The sequence below is a fragment of the Larus michahellis genome, chromosome 4 (assembly GCF_964199755.1).
Source record: "Larus michahellis chromosome 4, bLarMic1.1, whole genome shotgun sequence".
Taxonomy (NCBI): Eukaryota; Metazoa; Chordata; class Aves; order Charadriiformes; family Laridae; genus Larus; species Larus michahellis.
The window spans coordinates 29,553,727-29,575,917 of record NC_133899.1 but is presented as its reverse complement, the minus strand read 5'-3'; the positions used below and the strand labels follow the sequence as shown (position 1 = coordinate 29,575,917).

The window sequence follows — 22,191 nt, the reverse complement described above, 5'->3', positions numbered from 1 at the left end:
CTTCCCCTCTACTAGTTATGCATCTGAGCAGCCCATATACTGTCCCAACAGATGACGTCTGCCTTTCTGCTTTGGAATACACAAATATATTCTTTGTACTTGAACAGTGCTCAAAGGCTGTAGCTGTTATCAGGATTCCCTGATAAGCTCCCAGTAAGAGATGGTTTACACTCTAAAAATCACTTGGAGCCTAAAGAAGGAACAAAAAGGGGATGAAATAAGGACAGAAGCCATTTTGTTTAATTTGTCACTGTCCATATCAAACTGCACAAATGCAGCAGGACCTGATTCGTTTCAATGTGTAATAGATATGTGCCTGAAGGTACACACACACAAAGCACCCTTGGAAGGACACAGGGACATGGCTGAGCCAGCCTCCTGGCTGACCTGCTGATCCTCTCAGCATCACAGCAGTAATAGTGAGTTCAGCTCTGGAAAAGAAGGTCTCAGCCTCATGAACCAGATGGGAGAAAGGGAGCAGGAGTAAGGAACTCTGGGGGGGGCGGGGGTGGGGGGTGGGAAAACTGCCCAGTTGCTAAAAGACATGCTGCAAATTACAAAACCAGGACTGTCAAGACCCCTTCTCAAAGAGTTTGGAGTTTATATTAAGTCTTATGCAGCCAAGAGAAATGAAGCATTGCTAGAAGATGGTCCTAGACGCTGCCCAGACCAACTGCTGGATGGCAGTGGGAACATCGAGGACTGCATTTTATGCGTGCCATTTCTAGGCACAGAGGATAGGGGCACACAACACAACTCAAAGTTTCTCTGGCTACATGCTAGAGTCTGGAAGAGGACTGAGGTCTCCAGGAGATATCATGATCCCGTAGTCTCCAGCAAGCATCATAGAAGCGTCAAGAGGTTGGGGTTTTAGGGTTGTTCCCTGAAGTCTGCCTGTATTCCGAGCTTCACATCATCTCTCCCATGAGGCTTGAGCTTGCATGGAAATTACAGTACATTAAACTCACTCCATGGCCTAACTAAAGCACCTTGTGTGACAACTGGGGCTGCTCAGGGGATCTTCAGACTTTAACAGAAAAGGCAATAGAAAATATGACTCGTCTGCTATACTATCCTGGATATCACAAACACAACCTTGAAGTCTTTAGCTTAGCAAGGCTCAGTGTAACTAAATTCCTGCTCCATCTCATGACAGAGGGGCTTCCCAAAGGTGAACTTACTCTATGATTTATTCTCCACCTCTTCCCTCCAGGCTGGGTCCTCATGACTGCCTTTAGCTGTGTCTTTGTTTGGGTTTGAATGTGGTTCGTTCTTTTGAAGCCTCTCAGATGTAAAGAGGAAGGAGTTTGCTGTTTAGTAATGATGGCAAAGACCTCACTGTCAGGAACAAGATGTGAACGGGCAAACATGTCCCGGTGTTTTAAATGCTTCCCAATCCTTCTGAAAGTGTTACGTTCTTTTGGCTTATCCATCTTCACCTGCACCCCTTCTGGCCCCTCTGTCCTCAGGGATATCTGGACACACTGAATTTTGTCTTTCCAGCAGACAAAGAACTACAGGCACGTAGCTGCCACATGGATGTGGGTGAACCTCAATTCAAATGAAGACACCAAAACCCAGTCTCCTGCAGGTAGGTGTGCACTGGCCATCCCAGCTCCCATCACAGTCAGTGGATCGTCACTCAATACGGCCCAGGGAGCTCAGACAGCCACTCAGTCGAGCACTCATTATGAGTATACTTCAAAGTGAGCTGAATCACTCTCCAGATTCATGCGCTGCCCTGACTAGATCTCCATTAACTGTAATGGGAGCTCAGACGCCTACCACATACCTTCATATTGGTTTTATCTCATACTGAATCTCACCTCTGTTCTCATACCCCTTGCAATGACATACAGGTATGTGCTCTTTGGGAAACTACACACCTTGCTTAACATATTGTGTATTCAACATTACCATAATTAAACTAGCGCAAGTTTTATGTCCGGACATGACTTAAGTGTACATTACCTGTTTGCATTGTTCTAAAAAATGAAGCAGGAGTTGTGTTGCAGTTTTTGTTTGGTTGTTTTTTTTGGTGGTTTTTTGTTTGGTTTTTTTTTACAAAAGATTATATTCAGTCCACTAATGCAGTAGTGTCCCCTCAATGTTTTGTTACTCTTTAGGCAATGTTTTTGCAAACTACTGAGCAAACTGCAAACACTGAGATACTGTTATCTCCATCCAAGACAAAGTTGGAAAGCTTTTAAGTTGGCCAAATGTACATCACATTGAATCACACTCAATTAACCTAATCAAGTATTTCTCTAATGAAAACATACGTTTCTGGGCTGGCAGTTTCTGACTCAACCACAATTCATTCAATGTTAAGGAAAAACCATTAGAAAAACCATCTGTTCTCTTTAAATAGAGAAGCTATTTTTGCCTTCATAATAAGCCCAAGTAATTATAATAACAAGTGGAGTGGGTTTCAAAAAGAAAAATAAAAAGAGAGGGCAAGACATCTGCTACCTTGTGATTATCACAGTACAAACACATTGCTAGCCATGTGCAGTTTAGGCCTTACACTCCTCACCCTGCTCTGCATCATGTAACTATTGTCATTCCATTAGCTGAAGCTACACTGTATATGCTACAGGGAGGCAAAGGGGTTAGAGCACAAAAGAGTGAGATTTGGTGAATGAATATTTACATACTAGAATTGAATGCCAACAGAATCCCAAAGTTAAAGTTCTCAGAAAAGTGTTGATTCTCAAAGGAAATCAGTGACAAAGTCCCACGCAATTGCTATCTTTAGGTACCAAATTCAAAACTGCAGCCCTCAAAATCATCAGTCATTTGACACCTAATCCTAGGGGATCTGACATTTTTGCATTAAAATTCCCCAGGCACCCACCTGCTCACAGAAACCGTGACAGCATTAACCAAATCAGCAGAACTCTCTCATACCTCATCCTTCCCACAACCCATGACAGAGAAACTTATGCCTCTGTTTCCTGATGAGCTTCTCTATTACCAAAAAGATGGAGCACCCTCTAAGATCAAGTGGGCATCCCCTTTCCTCCAGCAGTTGCGTGGCTGTGGCTACAAGACAAACTCAGAAGTCCTGGGTTTGCCTAGAAAGATCTGAACCCCAGCATCCACATTGCCCTAGCCTGTGGAGTCCTCCTGGAGAACAATAACCCTCAGTACACTCTGCTGAAGCTGCTCCATTTAAATGCTTAATGGACCAAAGGAGCGCAACTCCATCACGCATTAGTGAGAGTTACCTGGGACAATGCAATCTTGACTTCTTGCTCGTGCTCCAGTGTTTGCTGATGCTAACTGCTGAGAACATGTGCAACAGTCCAGGAGCCTGAAGGTTCCCCTTTCCAGTCTCAGAAAGGGGCGCACCTCCACAGTATGCTGCTCCATGTTTCATATTGACTGTGATTCACACTCAGGCTGCTGGCTGCAGGGTTTCCCATGGAAGCACTTGGCTGACCACTGTATCTGTGTGACTATTCTGTTTATGGTCTGATGAGAGCTCATCATGGATCTTGCTGCAGTGTCTAGGAGGAAAACATTCCTCCAGTGTCACCAACTCATGAGCAAGTAAGCCAAGCCCAACTCCTAATTTTCCATTGCCCCAACTCTGGAATCATCTAGTCATGTATTTAATGCTCCAAATGAACTCGAGAAGTCACAGACTGCCTAGAACTCATCTACTGGTTTCAGCAAGGGACACTCACAAATGATGCTCGATGACTCCTGGCAGACAAGGGCTGCTGAGCAACACCGTATGAGCAACTGCTCCTTTTCCTTCCTAAGGGGCCAGCTCTACACAGCTCTCCTTCCCCTGGTTTAAAGGGAGAACAAAACACAAACCAAAGCAACAGCAGAATCTCTGATGACATCCCTCTGCCAGGCAAGAGACAGGGAAAGATAAGGAGAGTAAAGATCCGAACTGGGAAGAGGCAAGAAAGCAATGGGAAAGCACAGGGGAAAAGCAGAGCTCTGGAGGTTGGTCCTTGTGCCTTCAGCAGGGCAAATACGCGACTAGGTTTCCTGCACAGTTCTTGCTGAGGAAGCACTGAAACCAAGTATGCTCACAAGAATCCCTCCTACCCCCCTGAGATTACCTTTTGGGAAACCTTTATTCCACTCCTTTTCCCCTACAAAAGGGACCTGCAGCTCTGTTGCCCTAGTTGCTATCAGATTTAAGTTATTTGGTGTACATCTTAACTCTGTAACACTTGGAACCATGTCATCACAAAAGAGAAACTCAGCTTTGTTTTATATTTTTGTTTCTAGCTCACATGTTTGCAGAAGAAATATCTGAAAACCAGAGATAGGCAGACTAAAAGTCACAGAGTCAGTCAAGACACGTGCTCTTCTTGAGACTTGAAACTACTGATTTTTCAACATTAGCTTACAAGCTTGCAAGGCCTGGGTCGTGGTTTTGGAGCACGTGGCAACACTTTAATCTTCACCTCCTCACAGGGCCTGAGGGCATTATCATTCAGATACACATAAACAAATTTTTAGAGTGGCAGGGAACAACACATCTCTTGCCTGACTTTCGCATCACATACTACCACCTGCCCCAGTGATAAAGAGGAAATCCATGAGCAGCACTAAACTGGGACATGTTGAGTTGTATCAGCATAGCCAGTATAGCCATCAGTTTGAGGACTCCTCCTTCAGGGTAGCACTTTCCATTTGTCTTCACTAAATTACGACTCTGGTCATTTTGGAGGGTTTTGTCATTTTGGACAGACCAAGTCACGTGGCCAGCCATAAGGTTCCTGGGTAATCAAAAAGGTGGGAGGTTGCCAGTATTTGGGCTTAAATGAGAGGATCATCAGGTACAAACAGTCAAGGCTCTGTAACTTAGCAGTGGGATCACTGTATTTTCCCAGCCATGAAGTGTCCCTTACTATGGCTTTCCATGACATTAGGTGCACATCATATGGTTCTCACTTGCATGAAAATGTTGGTTTTTGGCTCTTGGAGCCACGTAGGTTGACCACCATTGATACATAGCATCATGAATAGCATAGACAGAAAAGCCTGCAGGCTGTCAGATCCCTCATCGTGGACTGCCCTAAAAAACATAATAGAACTTCCCAACATAAATTATGGCAATAGGAATACACCTTCATTTGTTTACAGGCTGTCTTCTGACTTCAGGATCATGAAATGCACTCTGCTTCCATTGAAAAGCCTATGATACACCATATACAACCATATAAAATCCAAATTTGGGGGGAATGCGTATTAATTTTACACTGAAACGCAGGTAACAAATCAAGTAATTCAAACTTCAGAACAAAACCCAAAGCATCGCGGCAAAATGCTATGAGCATTTGTACATCTCATCTATTACAGCTTCAGTAAAACCTTAACAAGCATTTACTTCGAAGTACAGCAACAAAACCGCCTGGACTCATTTCTCAGCTGGGCTCCCCACACAGCTGTATCACCCACATGAGGGCCGATGAATATAATTGCACGGTCAAAGGTATAGAACTTCTAAAGTCGTTTTTGCAACTAGAAAATAAAGTAACCCAAGCTTCATGGAGCATGCACATTTTTTTAAAGGACTGTTTAAACACAACTATCACAACTTCACCAACTAAACTCTAAGCCTTCATCAAACAACAATAGGTATTTTAGCTAAATGTGTGGATCCTGAAGCAAATGATGGGGTGAGAATCTCAGCTGCTATAACAAATAACTTTTTAGTCCTTGTGGCAATGAAAAAAAATGCCTTCTTTCCTTTCATCTGCTCCTCTAGAAAGAAAATCGGAGGATTTCAACTGCTGCAAAACAAAAAAGACGACAAAAAAACTCCCACGCATCAAACATTTTGTGTGTGATTTTTATGGTGACAGTGTTGTTCTTCAGGGTTGACTCAGTTTTTAAGCACAAAGCGTAACTATAGCATGTTACGCAAAACGGGCTTCAAACAGCAAAGCTTAAGTATTTTCAACAAAAGTTATTGACAGAAAATGTTGGTTCCAAATAGTCACTAGGAAACAAGAGAAGAAATACCCACTCGAGAACAGACAGTGTTTCTTCCCCTTCTGCCATTGTTTGATGAGCTTTTAGGCTCATTTTGTCCAGTACAAGTGAGTACCAAAAAAACCGTCACCCAAACAAAGAAAAAAAACTCAAGCCAGCCTCAATATAGGAAAGCTACTACATCTTCTCAGAAATTCACTGGAAGCTCCTGAGATCTGGATACAGTTCTGACATATGCCAAAAATATTCCAACTAGTGCTCGTCATAGAAAGACAAGCCTTCTTCAAACAGAAGTCCTGCACTAACATCTCCCAGATCGACTCAAGCAGTGGCTTTGCTGCTGTGTGAGTATTTTTGAACTTCCTTGGGATGTTTCGTTTTGCCAGAGAATCCCACTCCCCAATTTAAGGCCTGCCCTGTCCTCCGTGATGGAAAGTCTCATGACTGTGGGTCCACTGAAATAATTCTCAGAAACTGGGCCAAGTGATTTTTTTCTTTTATTTACTACAACTCAAGTGTTAAACAACACAGTTACTTGGTTTGGAGGGGCATTTAAAGATATTATGGAAAACCACATTTATAATCACATATATCTTACTTCAGCCTATAGGCAGGACCCTCATCCTAATTTCACTGAAGGAGATCTTTGCTCACAGAAGCAAGTATCTGTTTTCTCCAAAGGCCTCCGTTAGCTTAGTGTCTGTCCTCTTCCCCCACCCTCCGCCACCTCCCCCCCCCTACCCCCAGCTCCTTCCCGTGCTTTTCTCCAATCGATAACCTCAGAACTTGAGAAACCACATTATAATACTCTCCCAGAGGGGAACTTTCTACTCGCACTTAGTTTTACAAAAACCTGTGTTTCTTGATCATGACTAGCCAGAGCCATCTCCTACCAACGACCATCCTGGCTCACAGTTACTGATAGTTTGTTAACCAATTGTGAAAAAAAACCTTTCCCCTCCATCCATCAGGCCAGCAACATCAGTGCCTAACTTCCTTCTGCACTGCAAAGCACACCTCGACTAAACATCCCGTGCACAAGCAGCAATTTATACTGACGGCTAAGAGAGGCTGTGTGTAGTTCACTGTTAGCTCTCAAGAGAGGGTAAACACAACACTGACCAAGTAACTTCAGTTACAGCTCACTGCAAAGCCACTAAAGCATCTGGTCTAAAACCACTAAGCACCACTAAAGTCTTTGAAACACAGGTCTAAGGAAGCAGGTATATCATATCTGCAGCCAACACACAGACACAGCAGACAATGAGGTATGGGCAGACAATTAGTCAGGCTTTCGATTCTTAAGTAGTCCATCAAAAAGGAATGGTCACTGTATCTTAACAATACACAGACCCCACAAAACTCCAGAGATCTTTGCATCAGGAACTGCAATCCCACCTGAAATGACAAAACACGGAGGTGAAGAGCAAACGCTGCAAAACTCCCTTGGATGCTGCCACCTCTTTCAGCCAGCCATGTGACAGTGCAGAGCATAGCAGGACACGGGTCCTCCCTCTGCTTCCCAGGCGAGCCATGCCCATCTCACCAGCGCACAAATACCTGAGGCACACGTGCGTCTGTCTGTGAACCAGGGCTGTGTGTTAATTAGTTAATTAATAATTCACTTTACCAGCTTAAACAGCATAAACTATTGGAACAGCCCGCAATATGCCAGCCAGGCAAACACTGCAGAAAGGGAGTGCCTGCAAGGCAGCCACAGACCTTCGTGTACCAGGTCATGGAGCTGCCACCTCCTCTCCGGTCTGTTTGTTGGCAGGGCTTGTGGCCTTGACTAGACGCTCCTCAGATTTACTCTTTGCTGCAAGCCTCGCTGCCCTGTCTCAGAGCAAAATTAAATACTGAAAAAGAGAAAAATTTATTACAAATTACTTGCTGCAGACAAATGCTTATCTTCTGACCAAATTCACAATACCAGCAGGAATCAGCAGTGTACAGATGCCCTCCATCTCCAGAATTCCGCCCCACCTTGAAGAGCTAATGCTTAGGAAAACAGAAAGTATCACACCAAAGAGCAATAAATTCTTTTTGAAAGCTTTTTTCTTTCAATCACAGTGAGATACCACAGGTTCAGTCACCACACATTCTTGTTTCAACTGTGCAAGCACTTTGTTCTCAGGACGATGCGATGGGAGACATTTGGAGGATTTTTTTTTAATTTATGTACATTATCTGAATATGCTTCTGAGATGTAAACCACATACTGATTTTCCACATTTTCATAAGAACTGCCAAAGTGTTTCAAAACTCCTTTTTTCACCAAATTAAGTAGTTTTGGTATGCACAAAACTGTATTTTTTTAAAGTAACAGCCATCTGAGAACATGTCTGCCAGCTGTAGGAATAAGCAGTATCCACAAGTTCCCAGATGCTTTCAAATCCTATCAAAGCCAATGAAGGCTAATTAAGGCTGACCCCTCACTCCTTGGAGGCACACAGTATCTTGTACGTTTGACCCACAAAAGCTCAATAATAATAATAACATAGGTGGTAATAATAATACCTAGCTTACATATAACACGTTTCATTACAGAGCACTACAGAAACAGCAAAGGGAAACAGGTGCACGGAGGGGAAGCCAAATGCCACGGTCTCTGAAGAAGTCAGCAGCAGAGGAAGGACTGATGCCCAACACAACTCCCGGCCTCCTGCATGGGGCCAAGAGAGACATGAAAGGCACGTGCAAAACGGAGGGGTCAGAATGGTGAGAGGTACCCTAAGAAAGAAAATAAACCAGCCCCATTCCATCTTCACCCTTCCCCGGTGCTGCTCGGACCCCCTGCACTCTTCTCATTGGGAGCTTTCACCAGGGAACATCATACAATTTATTCCAAGCCAGAAATTAGGCCTGTGTTAATTAAAACATGCCATCCAGCTGTTCCACACATGCATGCAATGCAGCTGTGATCCCACAAACAGAGGCAGGAATAAGTGTAATTTTGTGTTTGTATATGGAGAGTGGGCTCCATGATACTGTTCCAATACCCTTTCTTCGGCCAACACTGTCTACATCCTCCTCAACCCATCAGTTGCTTCTGATGCAATCACACACTTTGTTCTTGAAATCAGACCCTCTCTTGGCTTATGCAACCCTCCTTTCACACCTCCAACTGTTCCTTTGCATGATTTTCCCTTCCTCCTCTATGTCCTCCCCATTTCCCTGAGGTTCCTAGAAGACCTATTATTTCTTCTCTTTTCCACCTTACTCCCAGTCTCAGCCTCTATTTTTTGTTCATGACCCACAGCTCTGCCTCCACTCCAGGCTTACCCTTTCACCCACACGAGATCTTGGCATGCCTTTCCAGTGCTCTTGCTGTACATCTTCTGAATCAGCTGAAACTTCAACACGGCTAAAAGCACAGCTCTAAATTTTCTTGGGCCTAAAATCAGGACATCTTCTTGTCTCAGAACTCACTCTGGGGTTTCACACAGAGGAAGCATCCTAGTTTTTGTACAATGTCTATATGGATATGCTCTTTGCAATCTACCCGTACTCTTTCAACTCCCTTCCTAATCTTTTCCATTTTGATTCCCATGAGCTGCTGTTCTTGGGACTTCATAAATGGCATCTCATCTTCCTCATACCTACTGAGAAGGCTGCCGCAAAGGTCCCTTTTCATTGCTTTAACCGAGTCCTGCAGCTGGTCACACTGCTGATGGATAACATCAGTCTATCTTACACATAACAGGGAAAAAGTCCACTCCGGATAGCACAGCTAACATAGTATCCGTGAGTGACTGATTAAAACAGGTCTAATTTGATTTGTTTACAACCACTGTAATACGTTGAATGCATACATGTCGGATAAATGGTTGATAACTATATCCTCCTCTGAGCGGGAATTCATCTCCCAAAACTACACAAAGAACAGTCAGTGCAAAGTCCAAGTGCCTAAATAGCAACTAACCGCACCAGTTTGTAGTGTTAGTGTCTTCCTCGCCCCAAGACAAATTAAACTCAAGCCCTTGCTGAATAATTGATCAAACCTTCTCAGTGCACAATCAGAGCCGTCAGCAATAGATCATACAAATGGAAAGTGAGCACAAGGTCTCCTTAATGACTGTTTAACCCCACTGATCATGACGTCAGCCTATCTAAGGCACATAAGAAGCTACTTTTCAAAATAAAGCTGCCTGATGTTTTTAGATAACCTCCCTTGGTAATTATGACTACTCCTATTTACATAAGAGTCATCTCTACAGCTAAGCAGCACCATGGAAGGACTTAAGCAGACCAGATGGCACACACTTGTTTCCCACGTGCATGGGAACCAAAAGAACACTTCAAGAAAGTAACACACAGTAAATGATACGGACTACTGCAGATGGGTCCCTCAGGAAGTGCTGGCATCACTACTTAGAGCAAAGGCAAGACACAGCACTTCATTTCGCAAACCCTGACACAGCTCACAGTGTTCTCGTTGCTGCAGTGCTTCCTGCACGGGGCCCCAGCACATCCACAGATGCACCATCACACTCACAAGACCTTCTCCTTAATTGCCCATCTGCACTGAACAGGACCCATTTCAGTGTGACTTAAACATACTAAATCAGTGCTACAGCCATTATCAGCAAGGCTCCTGCACCAGATTTGTTTTAACGTGTCCTACACGCTCGAAAATGCTTGGTTTGGTACCCTATTTGTGTCTTCAAACCTCTAAAAATGTTTACAAAAAGCCTGGCTCTGGGGTCCACAAGCCTAGTGGCCCTTTAGCTTTTATTTTGTCAAAGAAGGAACACTGCCTACGCTCCTGCAACTGCATCCCAGTTCTTCATCTGAAGCACTCCCCATCCTCTCCTCCTAGGCATATGACGTTCCCTGTCTTTGCGAATAACAATGAGCAAAACAAACTCTCTGCAGAGGCAGCACCCCTGGAATATTCTCCCCACTTGAATCAAAACAGGAAGGAAACTGATTTAAAATATTCTCTAATTTATTTTGCAAGCTATTTTGAAGTCTGACTATGTATTTCCATGTTTTCTCATGGGGATGGGTGCATAAGCACAAATACAAGCTCTTTATAAAAGTGACTGTTTCGTGTATTTAGAAAAGAACATACAATTGCAATCAATATTTTCCACAACGCAGGCGTTTTTCAAGATTTTGCACAGCCAGATGTGATGCAGGTCTATTATTAGCAAGGATTTAAGCAACCCTAGATCAAAATGAAACAAGAGAGGTAATAAACAAAATAATAATAATAATAATAAAAAAAAGAATCTAACAGCTCTGACTATTTTCCAACAGCAGGTTTATGATACGCACCAGTGTGGCAGTACTCAAGAAAGCCTTCCACAGTTATATGCAATTTTACAGTCAGGCATCAAGCATACAGGTGCAGGAAGTAATTTCCTAGGGCAACCGGCTCACAACGGCAGCTGAGTCATGGCCTGAGGTGAGAGACCCCGACCACCACAGCTTATTGCAGAACAACTCCTCCAGGCTCTTTCTTCTTTGAGTAACTCCGCACCACACGTTACAGGAGACAGAGCTCACTCTGCTATGATGCCCTGAGAAAACACAGTACTGAGGGATCACCCTTGCCACAAAACAGACTTTCACCTTCACCTGAGAGACGCTGAGCTGCAATACTTTATCTATTTTCCCAGACTGCGCGTCAGGCATGCTAACTCCTAACACCACCATAAAAATTCAAGAGCTGCATCTTCATGCCATCCAGAAAGACACAGGAAGGTAATCAACAAGACTCTGGATTGTTGTTGGTAGTTTATTCACCTTTTTTTTTTTTTTTTTAACAAAGCACCTACCAGTCTTGCCTGTATTTTCATAGTAACAAGGATCTTAAGAGCCAAGAGAACAAGAGTATCCTCCTCTGTATTGCTATACCAGAGCTGCATCCCCTTCCTAGCATCTTCTTTAAGGAGAATAATTCACTCAGGATCCAGTTACTGTTCCTGGGATCTTATTACTGCACTAATAAGGATTAGTGCCGCATTACATCACGGTGATACCCATGTACATGAAGTGATACAAATACATAGGTATGGATTGTTTAATTAAGAGCTTGTTCAAACAACCAACAGACCATTAGCAGAGTGAAGTTGCCCTTGGGGTGGAATATGGCCAGCACACTCATCATCCATGCAACGAACAGGGTTACTGGTGTGAAACGCGGTTAAGCTCCAATGCCACAGACCTGTGGTAAAGAACATGGGCATCCCCGTAACACTGCTGGTTTCTCTACACCTCCTAGGCCAGGAAAAAGAAAACACAGGTAGAATGACATGAACTTTCAAATGAAAGCCAATATATTTCCAGTATTTAAAACCTACTCTGAACTCATATTCCCTCTTTTAAATATATTCTCTTGGGAGATTTTTAGTTTAAAATTGTACAGAACATACTTAATACCATAAGGATACCATATTTATTACCATTAGAAGTATTAGAAGTGTATTCAAATGATCCACTGTATTTTGTTCTTTTTAGCAGTAAGATGAACTGTGTCCAAGCTGTACTCATTTCAAACTCGGTTTGATGCCAGAGTTACTGGAGACCAAACTTCCTCATTTCTGATCCTTCAGCCAGCAAGAACAATGAATTATTTAGTAACAAAAATCAGAGCAGACTGCTGTAACACATATCTCTGATCACCTCAAGTCATCACCACCACCTCTTCTGGCAGCCCAGAATCACAGAAAAAGAGAGACCCTGTGGCTCTTATCCCCTCCTCTGAAGAACAACTCTGATACAAGGACAGAAGTCAACACTACCTGAGCTATCAGGATGCTCCTGCTCCTCCCAAAGCTTCCCGATCAACAAAAAACCCAGTTCTGCCAATGGTCCCACTGCTCTGTGCAAGTACAGGCAGGGTTGGCATCTGCTAAGGTGCCTGTTGGATATAAAGCTAAACAGAGCAATCCACATTTCCCCACTTCAATTAAAATCATCGTTTATACTTGAGTGGAATTTAATACAAGTACACCAAGTCCAAGGAGTGCCAGATCATTCATTTTACTATTAGGCTTCCCTCAGGTCGTCTTCAGGCTATTACTTCTCCATCAAAACATTTAGTAATTTTCAACCAGATCAGGGTTAACTGTTAGATCATAGAATAGAATCATAGAATCATAGAATTGTTGAGGTTGGAAGGGACCTTTAAGATCATCGAGTCCAACCTTTAGCCTACCCTGACAAGAGCCACTTCTAAACCGTGTCCCTCAGTGCCCCATCTACCCTTTTTTTAAACACCTCCAGAGATGGTGAATCCACCACCTCCCTGGGCAGCCTATTCCAATGTTTAATAACCCTTTCAGTGAAAAAATGTCTCCTAATATCTAATCTAAACCTCCCCTGATGTAACTTGAACCCGTTTCCCCTCGTCCTATCACTTGTCACCAGGGAGAAGAGGTCAGCCCCCATCTCTCTACAACTTCCTTTCAGGTAGTTGTAGAGGGTGATAAGGTCTCCCCTCAGCCTCCTCTTTTCCAGGCTAAACAACCCCAGCTCCCTCAGTCGTTCTTCATAAGGTTTGTCCTCCAGGCCCCTCACCAGCTTTGTAGCCCTTCTCTGGACACGCTCCAACACCTCAATGTCCCTCTTGTAGCGAGGGGCCCAAAACTGAACGCAGTACTCGAGGTGGGGCCTCACCAGTGCCGAGTACAGGGGGATGATCACTTCCCTAGTCCGGCTCACCACACTATTCCTGATACAGGCTAGGATGCTGTTGGCCTTCTTGGCCACCTGGGCACACTGCTGGCTCATATTCAGCCGGCTGTCAACCAACACTCCCAAGTCCTTTTCTGTCGAGCTGCTTTCAAGCCATTCTGCCCCAATCCTGTAGCGCTGCATGGGGTTGTTGTGTCCCAAGTGCAGGACCCGGCACTTGGCCTTGTTGAACCTCATACCATTGGTCTCAGCCCATCGGTCCAGCCTGTCCAGATCCCTCTGCAGAGCCAACCTACCCTCAAGCAGATCAACACGCCCGCCCAGTTTAGTGTCATCTGCGAACTTACTGAGGGTGCATTCAATCCCTTCATCCAGGTCATTGATAAAGATATTAAAGAGAACCGGCCCCAGCACCGAGCCCTGGGGGACACCACTTGTGACTGGACACCAACTGGATTTAACTCCATTTACCACCACTCTCTGGGCACGGCCATCCAGCCAGTTTTTTACCCAGCGAAGAGTACACCTGTCCAGGCCATGAGCAGCCAGTTTCTCCAGGAGAATGCTGTGGGAAACAGTGTCAAAAGCTTTGCAAAAATCCAAGTAGATAACATCCACAGCTTTTCCCTCATCCACTAAGTGGGTCACCTTATCATAGAAGGATATTAGGTTTGATAGGCATGACCTGCCCTTCACAAACCCATGCTGACTGGGCCTGATCACCCTGTTCTCCTGCATGTGCCGTGTAATGGCACTGAGGAGGATCTGTTCCATGACCTTCCCAGGCACCGAGGTCAGACTGACTGGCCTGTAGTTCCCCGGATCCTCCTTCCGGCCCTTCTTGTGGATGGGTGTCACATTTGCTAACCTCCAGTCAGCTGGGACCTCCCCGGTTGTCCAGGACTGCTCATAAATGATACCAAGTGGCCTGGCGAGCACCTCCGCCAGCTCTTTCAATACCCTTGGGTGGATCCCATCCGGCCCCATAGATTTGTGCACCTCCAGGTGTGCTTACCAAGATCATATATTGCTAGATGTGCTTACCAAGATCATATATTGCAATCCACCAAGGAACCCAGTGAACGCAAAGCACACAGGTAGCCTTGAACGCAGTACACCCCGGAGCAACTATCTCAGCTCTAAAGACAAGACAACTAAGGCTGAGGTACAGAGCAGGGAGGAAAAAAAGAAGTTTGTCGGATCTGGACTGGCACACAAAATGAGCACAAAACAACAGTACTCCAATGGCTCTGGACCAAGTCAGATGAGCGTAGCAGGGTTTGTTAGCTTGGTCTCACTGTAGCCCTGTGAGAGGAGGTGGCAGCCCCCAGCACAGCAACACACAGAAGGAACTATGAGGAACAGCAACCAATGAGAACAAACATTTCTAACTTTCTCAAGTAAAGCTCAGCTAAAAGCAGGTTGGGAAATAATGATCCACACCAAAGCTTCATCAGCTGAATGGTAAAACGATGCATGTGTCTCCACGCTGCCTTATTACACTTACAGTCAGTGTATCAACACTTCACCATTGCAATGATCAACGCACCGATCATACTTCATGGTGAATCCCATCCCTCATATATGTTAGGTTTATGAGCAGTTAACTTACAGCATCATAAAAAACTGCTTAATGTTCCATTCGCTGCTTTCTTGGTTCAATCCCTTCACACTTACAATAAGAGGAAAAAAAAACATAATGTGACCGAGCTAAAATGCTAGCAGAAAACTCCTCAAATTCTCCTTCGCTAGAAAGGACACCAACCTTCTGGATGCTCAGAGCTACAAACTACGAAATGAAATCTCACTTGCTGCTCTTCTCATGCCAGCTATAACCCCAGGCTGGGAGAGCCTGTCCACACAGCTGATCCAAGCACCCTGTAGACCCCAAAACCAACAGCCCAGCATCGGGGTGGTGCGAGCTCAGCTGCCCCACACCCTCATCAGCCACTCACCAACCACCTCAGCCTACTACCAGAAGAAGAGGTACATTAAATGAAGAGGTACATTAAATAAATGATACCTCGTGTAAGCATTTGGAGGAGACAGAGTTGTTCGTGTTTGAGTAACAAAGCAATAGCTCTGCTGACTTTTGGGTCAGAAAGATGTCTAATTAAATATTGTATAATTATCCATTTCATATTTGTGCAGTAGGAACAGAGGTGAGAAGCCAACTCACAATATTTTTATTAATTTGTAAAATGCTATAAAATATAAACTAATGATAATTCAATTATGTACTGAGCACTATCAGTGCCTTTGGATCTCTGCTTTGAGTATCCAACTAATAAAAGGACAAATTCTGCTAGGTATAGACGTACCATTACTCTGAACAAACTAGGCAGTTCCTCATTCTCCTACGGCCACCTTAAAGCACTAAACGAGTCCACCTCACATCAGCCTGAGCCTCGCCTGAGATGACCCTTCCTTAGGGACAGAGCCTCAAATGGAAGCAAGGAACAGCAAACACACACGAACATCACCAAATGACAAAAGGAAGAGAGAAATTAGACTCCCCACCAAGTCCAACCTTTTTGAAAAGCTCAAGCCTAGAATTTTGTTCCCAAGAGCTTATAAACTGGTATGTGCCACGTTGAACTGGTATGTGCCTCACTGACATCTCTTAAAGGCCCACATGATTATTTTCCCCCAACCTGACAAAATATACAGCAAAATCAACCTAGCAATCCCCAGTAAGCACTGATGTTGGTGTTTCTACAGTAAATCAGGAGGAGACCACCAGGACCCTGGGTAACAGTAGCAATTCATGTTTTTACTCGCTGGTGCCGTTATCTAAATATTAAGAGAAACACCTGCCCTCGGTGCAGCAGCACCACTGCTACGGCCAAGACCTAAGCCAGGGCGTACGTGCCATCAGGCAACAACCTCACCAATCAAAGACCAGACGGCAATCATCCCTGAAATCATTTGTGTTGTAGCATGGTCAGAAAACCCAACAACTCCGAGCCTCTGCAAGCAAAGAAGCACACAGATCATGGTTCTGTCATTATCTGCCTCCCATAATTACAACACCACCTGGTCATTAATATCTTTAAAGTAGGCTTTCCTATTTCTTTATTCTCCCTAAAATTCATGTCCGCGTCTGCCCACCTGCTCGTCTCTTCCAGTGTGGAGGGCACAGGCAGCACACACCATCACATCCCCATCCCCACCACCACCACCACCACCACCATTCCCTGTGAGACCTCGCCGACGGGAGGAGGGGGCACTGCCCGCGCCAGCCCGGGCGGCGCCGCCCGGCCTCCATACGGAGGAGGAGGAAGGGGAAGAGGAGGAAGAGGAGGAGGACACCCCACACACCCCCTTTTCCCGCCCAGCCGGGCCCCGCGGCCGCGGAGGGTCCCCACAGGAGCAGCCCCGCCGCAGCGGGGCCCGGTTTCACCCCGCCGCGCCCGTCCCCCCGGCTCCCCCTCAGCGCCCCGCTCCCCTCAGCCCGGGCCGGCGGAGGGAAAGCCCCTCGCCCTCAGCGCCCCGCTCCCCTCAGCCCGGGCCGGCGGAGGGAAAGCCCCTCGCCCTCAGCGCCGGCCGGGGAAGGGCGCGGCCGCTGCCTCAGCCGCCTCCCCAGGGAAGCCGCCCCCGCCCCCGGCGCCGCCCGCACTCACCCTCCGTCGCCATGGCCGCGGCGGCGGTGGTCCGGCCTCCCGCCCTCGCTGCCGGATGGCGGCGGAGCCCGGCGGGGAGGCGGCCCGGGCCGCCGCCAGCGAGGAGGGGGCGCGCTGACCCGCCCGGCGCCTCCCCGCCTCGGCGCGGGGAGGGTGAGGGGAGCCGGGCGCGGCGGCGGGGGGTCCCCCGGGGCTACGGGAAGGAGCGGCGCTGCCGTCTCCCCGCGGCGGGAGCCGGGGAGGGAGCGCTGCCCGGGGCGGGCGGGGAGCGGCGGTAACGCGCGAAAGGCGGCTGCACCCGCCGCCCCGGGGGAGGTTGTGCACGGCACGGGCGGGACTCTGAAATTCCGCGGATAAATCTGACTCGGGAGGGTCAGCGGCTTCATCCCGTGTTCCCAAATTTTGTACCGTCTCTTTTCCCGAGTCCTCGGGGCTGTGCTGACCGGTTAGCAGCGTGGGCATAGGCGCGGCAACTCCAGCCACGCTCGGATGGACTCGGTCAACAGGCAGCCCCGTGTCAAAAACTGATCTGGAGGCACGGCAGGTTGTACCCAGCCCGTCTCAAAGGTTTGAACGCTACCTCACTTTCCATCACACATTCAAAACTCTCTTCTAAAAAAGCAAACTCGCTCCACATCTCTGATAACCTGTAATAGCCCATGGCTGGCCCTCGTGTCCTCCATTGTTTTCCATATCCAGGTTTACATTTCTATGACTGAAGAGGAAGCTGTTGGGTGTCTGTTACAGCAAGCTGAAGCTACTGCAAGATAATTTCGCTTTGCACGTTTCTATTCGCAGCCAAGAGAAGGCTGACCCAAGTCCTGAAGTGCTAGGAGCAATACAGCTTTAGCACATTTCTCAACCCCTTGTAGCTCATGAAGTTCTTACAGTCCCATTTCCAAGTGCTGGGTTGCATACAGGTGGAGGAGGGAAGTATTCCATTACCAGGCTTAATCACGTACCCAGATTTGAGGAAAAAGATGAAAATGGGGTAAAGAAGTCAGGTCCACGCAGCAAGCTTTGTAAAACGTGAATGGGCAACTCCAGAAGTAGAATGAAGTTGAAAATGAAACATTCCAGAAAAGATGGGGTAAAATATCTGTGTCATTTGAAGAACTTGCTACACATGTGCGATGAGAGAATATGAACTCCCTGCATGGGGTCCTGTTACATAAAACATTTAAGCATAGGACTAGAAGGAACCTTGAGGTCTCCTTTCTCCAAAGCAGGATTAGGTCTACCTCAGACAACCGTAACTAATGTTTTTCCAACATTGTTTTGAAGTCCTATAGTAGAAGTGACTCTGCTGTTTGTTAGAAGGCCGAATTGTTTATTTAACCGCAAAAATCTCTTATTAAGTAAATTCATGTTGCTGTAAATTGTATAGCTCTGTCTCAATGAACATGGAGGACAATTAATCACCATTTGCATAAACACATCATTACAAAAATGTGAAGACGGTTCACTGTCAAACCCTTTATTTTCCAGACTAAACTCTCCTGCAGTCTGTTTTCTTTTTGTTGACTTTTTTTTTTTTTAGTATTCTTTAATTATTCTAGAGGTGATGTCCACATCCTGCCCAAACTGTACACAATGCACATCACCACTGCCATCCGTGGCATTTGGAATTTTTCACATCACCCCCATATTGCTGATCTGCCTCTGGTTTGAGGGCTGCAAAAACCTCCAGATTGAGAATAGCTGTTTACACAAACATTCCCTGGGAATTGCTGGGATTTACATTTCATCTGTCCTTCCAAGTGCAGCCTTTTGCACCTATCTTCACTTAATTAGACCTTGTTGATTTCTCCCATCGCAAGAATAAAAATTATATGGGACAATTTCTTCCACTTAAACAGTTTCCAAACTTAATGTCACCTGTAAGTGTTTAAAGTTTATTCTGCTTTTCATCACCCATATTATACTTGTAAACATTGCACAGCACTAGTTCAAACTCCCTCTTTGGGGACTGTTTAGCTTTGCCAAAGAAGTGGTGATTACTATTGTGCGGATATAGTTCTTGAGTCAGTTGACTGTCAGCTGACATCTTAGAGAAATTTCTTAGAGAAGTTTCAGCAAAACCGTATTTCTCTAATTTATTTACAAAAACTGCAACGCCCAGATACATATCGTCACGTTGCCTCACTCCCATCCACCAGGTCAGCTGGAAGTTAGACTGGTGTTACAAAGAGGAAGTTTCCTTGCAGCCTTTGACCACTGTATTAGCTGAGACTATAACTAGGAGAGAAGTTACATACTAGAAAACAGTACCCTCCTAAGTCTACATTTACCGTTGTTGGGGGGGAGGGTTGTTTGTTTTTATTGACAGCTTGTCCTGGTTTCAGCTGGGCAAGAGTTAATTTTCTTTCCAGTGATTGCTGTGAAAGGAATGTCAATAATACCTATCATTTTCGCTAAGTTTGTTGGCTGAGTGATGTTTACACTGTTCAAGCACTTTTTTCAGCTTCTCATGGAAGCACAGAACGGCCAATGAAATATTCCATACCATAGACATCATGCTTAGTACATAAATGGGGGCTGGCGGGGAGGCAGGCAGAATCACCGCTCTGGATGGTGCCAATTCACAGAGCAGTGAAAGTGACCCACATCATTATTGTTATTTTTCCTTTTCTGTTATTGTTTATATTAAACTGTCTTTATCTCAGCCCAGGAGGTTTTTTTTCTCCCTTTCCCTGACTTTTTTTGCCCTCTTCTGCAGGGGAGTTGGGGGGCGTGTGTGAGAAGGCTGTGAGGTTCTCGTTGCCTGTTGGGGTTAAGCCACAACACAGCAGCGTGCTTCCATTAAGCATTTGAGGAAGTCCCTCTCCTGTTTTTAAAAGCCTGTAATAGCCCATCGAGCTGCAGAAAGAGATTTTCTTTTCTATATTTTTAAAAGATTACATCAGCATTATGAAACTTTGCTTACAGCTGCCTCTAAATTCTCAGGATTACCGTTTTGAAATACTACCACAGCATACCTAAGTCTATAGTTAAGTATAACTTCCATTTTACATCTATATAATTTATAAGGAACACTTGTTTTCATAATATGGGAGGCATCGTGCTTGCAGGCTCTCATCCTGCTGGAGAACTTCAACCACCCCAACACCTGCTGGAAAAGTAGCACAGCGAGCTGTAGGCAATCCAGGAGACTCCCGGAGTGCATGGAAGATAGCTTCTTAAGCCAGGTAACAGACAGCCCCACCAGAGGGGATGCGATGCTGGACCTGATGGTCACCAATGCAAGTGAGCTAATTGGTGATGTCAAGACTGGAGGCAGCCTGGGCTGCAGCGATCATGCACTGGTGGAGTTCGCAGTCCTGAGAGATAGGGGTCAGGCAAAGAGTAAAGTCATGTTGATGTGCAAATCATTTTCAGAAGTGTGTGCAGGAAGACTCAGGTCACTGAATACCGAAAATTCTGAAAAGTGCTCCTACTTGGGTCTTGGGATGGTTCAAAGATACAAGGAGAGGCAAACAAGATGGTCACATTATGAAAAGTGCCACTGCAGGGAACAGTATTAAACATATTCCTTAAATACGTTAAAACAAACTTATTCCATATATATTGAATAATAACAATTTAGCTGAAAACAGCCTGTCGAGAAAGTGAAAAATAAGCTTTTGCAGCTGTGTTTAATCTTTAGTTTCCTTGAGAAAGACACCTGCAACTTGGAGGGAAATAGAGAAAGAGAAATCACTTTCAAGTTTCCCCTTCAAGGGAAGAACCCACTACCATGTAGCTGGAAGACCTATCTTAACCCCGTTGCCTAGAAACAGAGGTGCTGTAAAGGTCATCATTAAGCAACTTCCTAAGTGAAGAAACTCATAAGTGATGAATTTGAAGCTGTAGTCACAATATCTCCTAGAAAGCACGCTCCCTCTTCATCTACACCTTTCTTAGCCATCCAGGGGTTTCCCAAGAAAAGACTCAAGTAGTCCACTGCACCTCATCTCCAGATTGCTCCCCTATTACACCTATACTGCTGTCCGTCCCTTGCAATGTGAGGATACCAGAAAGCTGCTCAGTCAGCCTGCACACCCACACCAGCAGCTGGAATTGACAGAACTGACAAATGCAGTATCACCAACAGGATCCTAACTGCTCTGAGATGAGCAGGCAATTTTTACCAAAAAAGTCTGGTTTTCCTTGAGAGGTCTCTTTGTCTCTTATATCTGCTCATCAAAAATTAGGAGCAGAGGCAGAATGAGTTTGTGCTGGTAACACAATATTAAATTGTTCAGTTTACTACACAGTAAGGTTTTGGGTTTATTATAGTGTTTCCTCTTTTCCCAGTAACAAGGTTTTGAGTGCAACACTGGGACTTAGTAGTTTTTCCAGCGTCCAACCTGTTTGTCATTTAGGCCCGTTCCTTCTTACGAACTAATGCATTTAATACAGGCCCATTTTATATTCAAATAATTTATATTTTCACTTAGTGTTTCTTCTTATAGCTAAGGGCACTTCAATTCCTTTGGCCTTTCAGAGTCATACTACAAAACTAATTCACCCAGTTTAAGCCCCTTTTATATTCAGAATCTTTCAAATTTCTACTTCGTATTTCTTCTTGTAGGAGAGGACATCTCCTTTGGCCTTTCTTGATAGTACACCTATGATCAACTGGAGAAAATACCAAAGAGAGCAACTATCCACATTCCTCTTAATTGTCCTGGTCAGAAGCAGGTATTTAAGGCTATACCCTTACAGGGCTGAACGATGACACCAATTCTAGTGCTTATTATTGTTTACAGAAAGTATTCCATCTTAGGATTCTCAGTCTGTTTTTTTCTGCAGTACTGTTGCCTAGCAATTATTTTCCCATTCTGCACCTGTACTCAGTAATGAGCTTCGTGTTTATTTCCACACCCACTTCTTCCACATCACCTCTCCAATTTGTAACGATCATTTTGAATTCCAGTCCTGTCCTTGAACAGCTTAGGGTCATCTAGTGAAT

General features: G+C 45.1%; 1 protein-coding gene across 4 annotated transcripts in view; it reads right to left on the bottom strand.

Moving 5' to 3' along the window:
- SYT16 (synaptotagmin 16) overlaps positions 1-17,395 on the bottom strand; it is a 118,282-nt gene extending 100,887 nt beyond the window's left edge. For all 4 annotated transcript variants that reach the window (XM_074583709.1, XM_074583713.1, XM_074583714.1 and 1 more), the window contains exon 1: positions 17,238-17,395. The gene's annotated coding sequence lies outside the window, so the exon portion shown is untranslated. The remainder of the gene's footprint in view (positions 1-17,237) is intronic.
- Between the last annotated feature and the right edge of the window lie 4,796 nt (positions 17,396-22,191).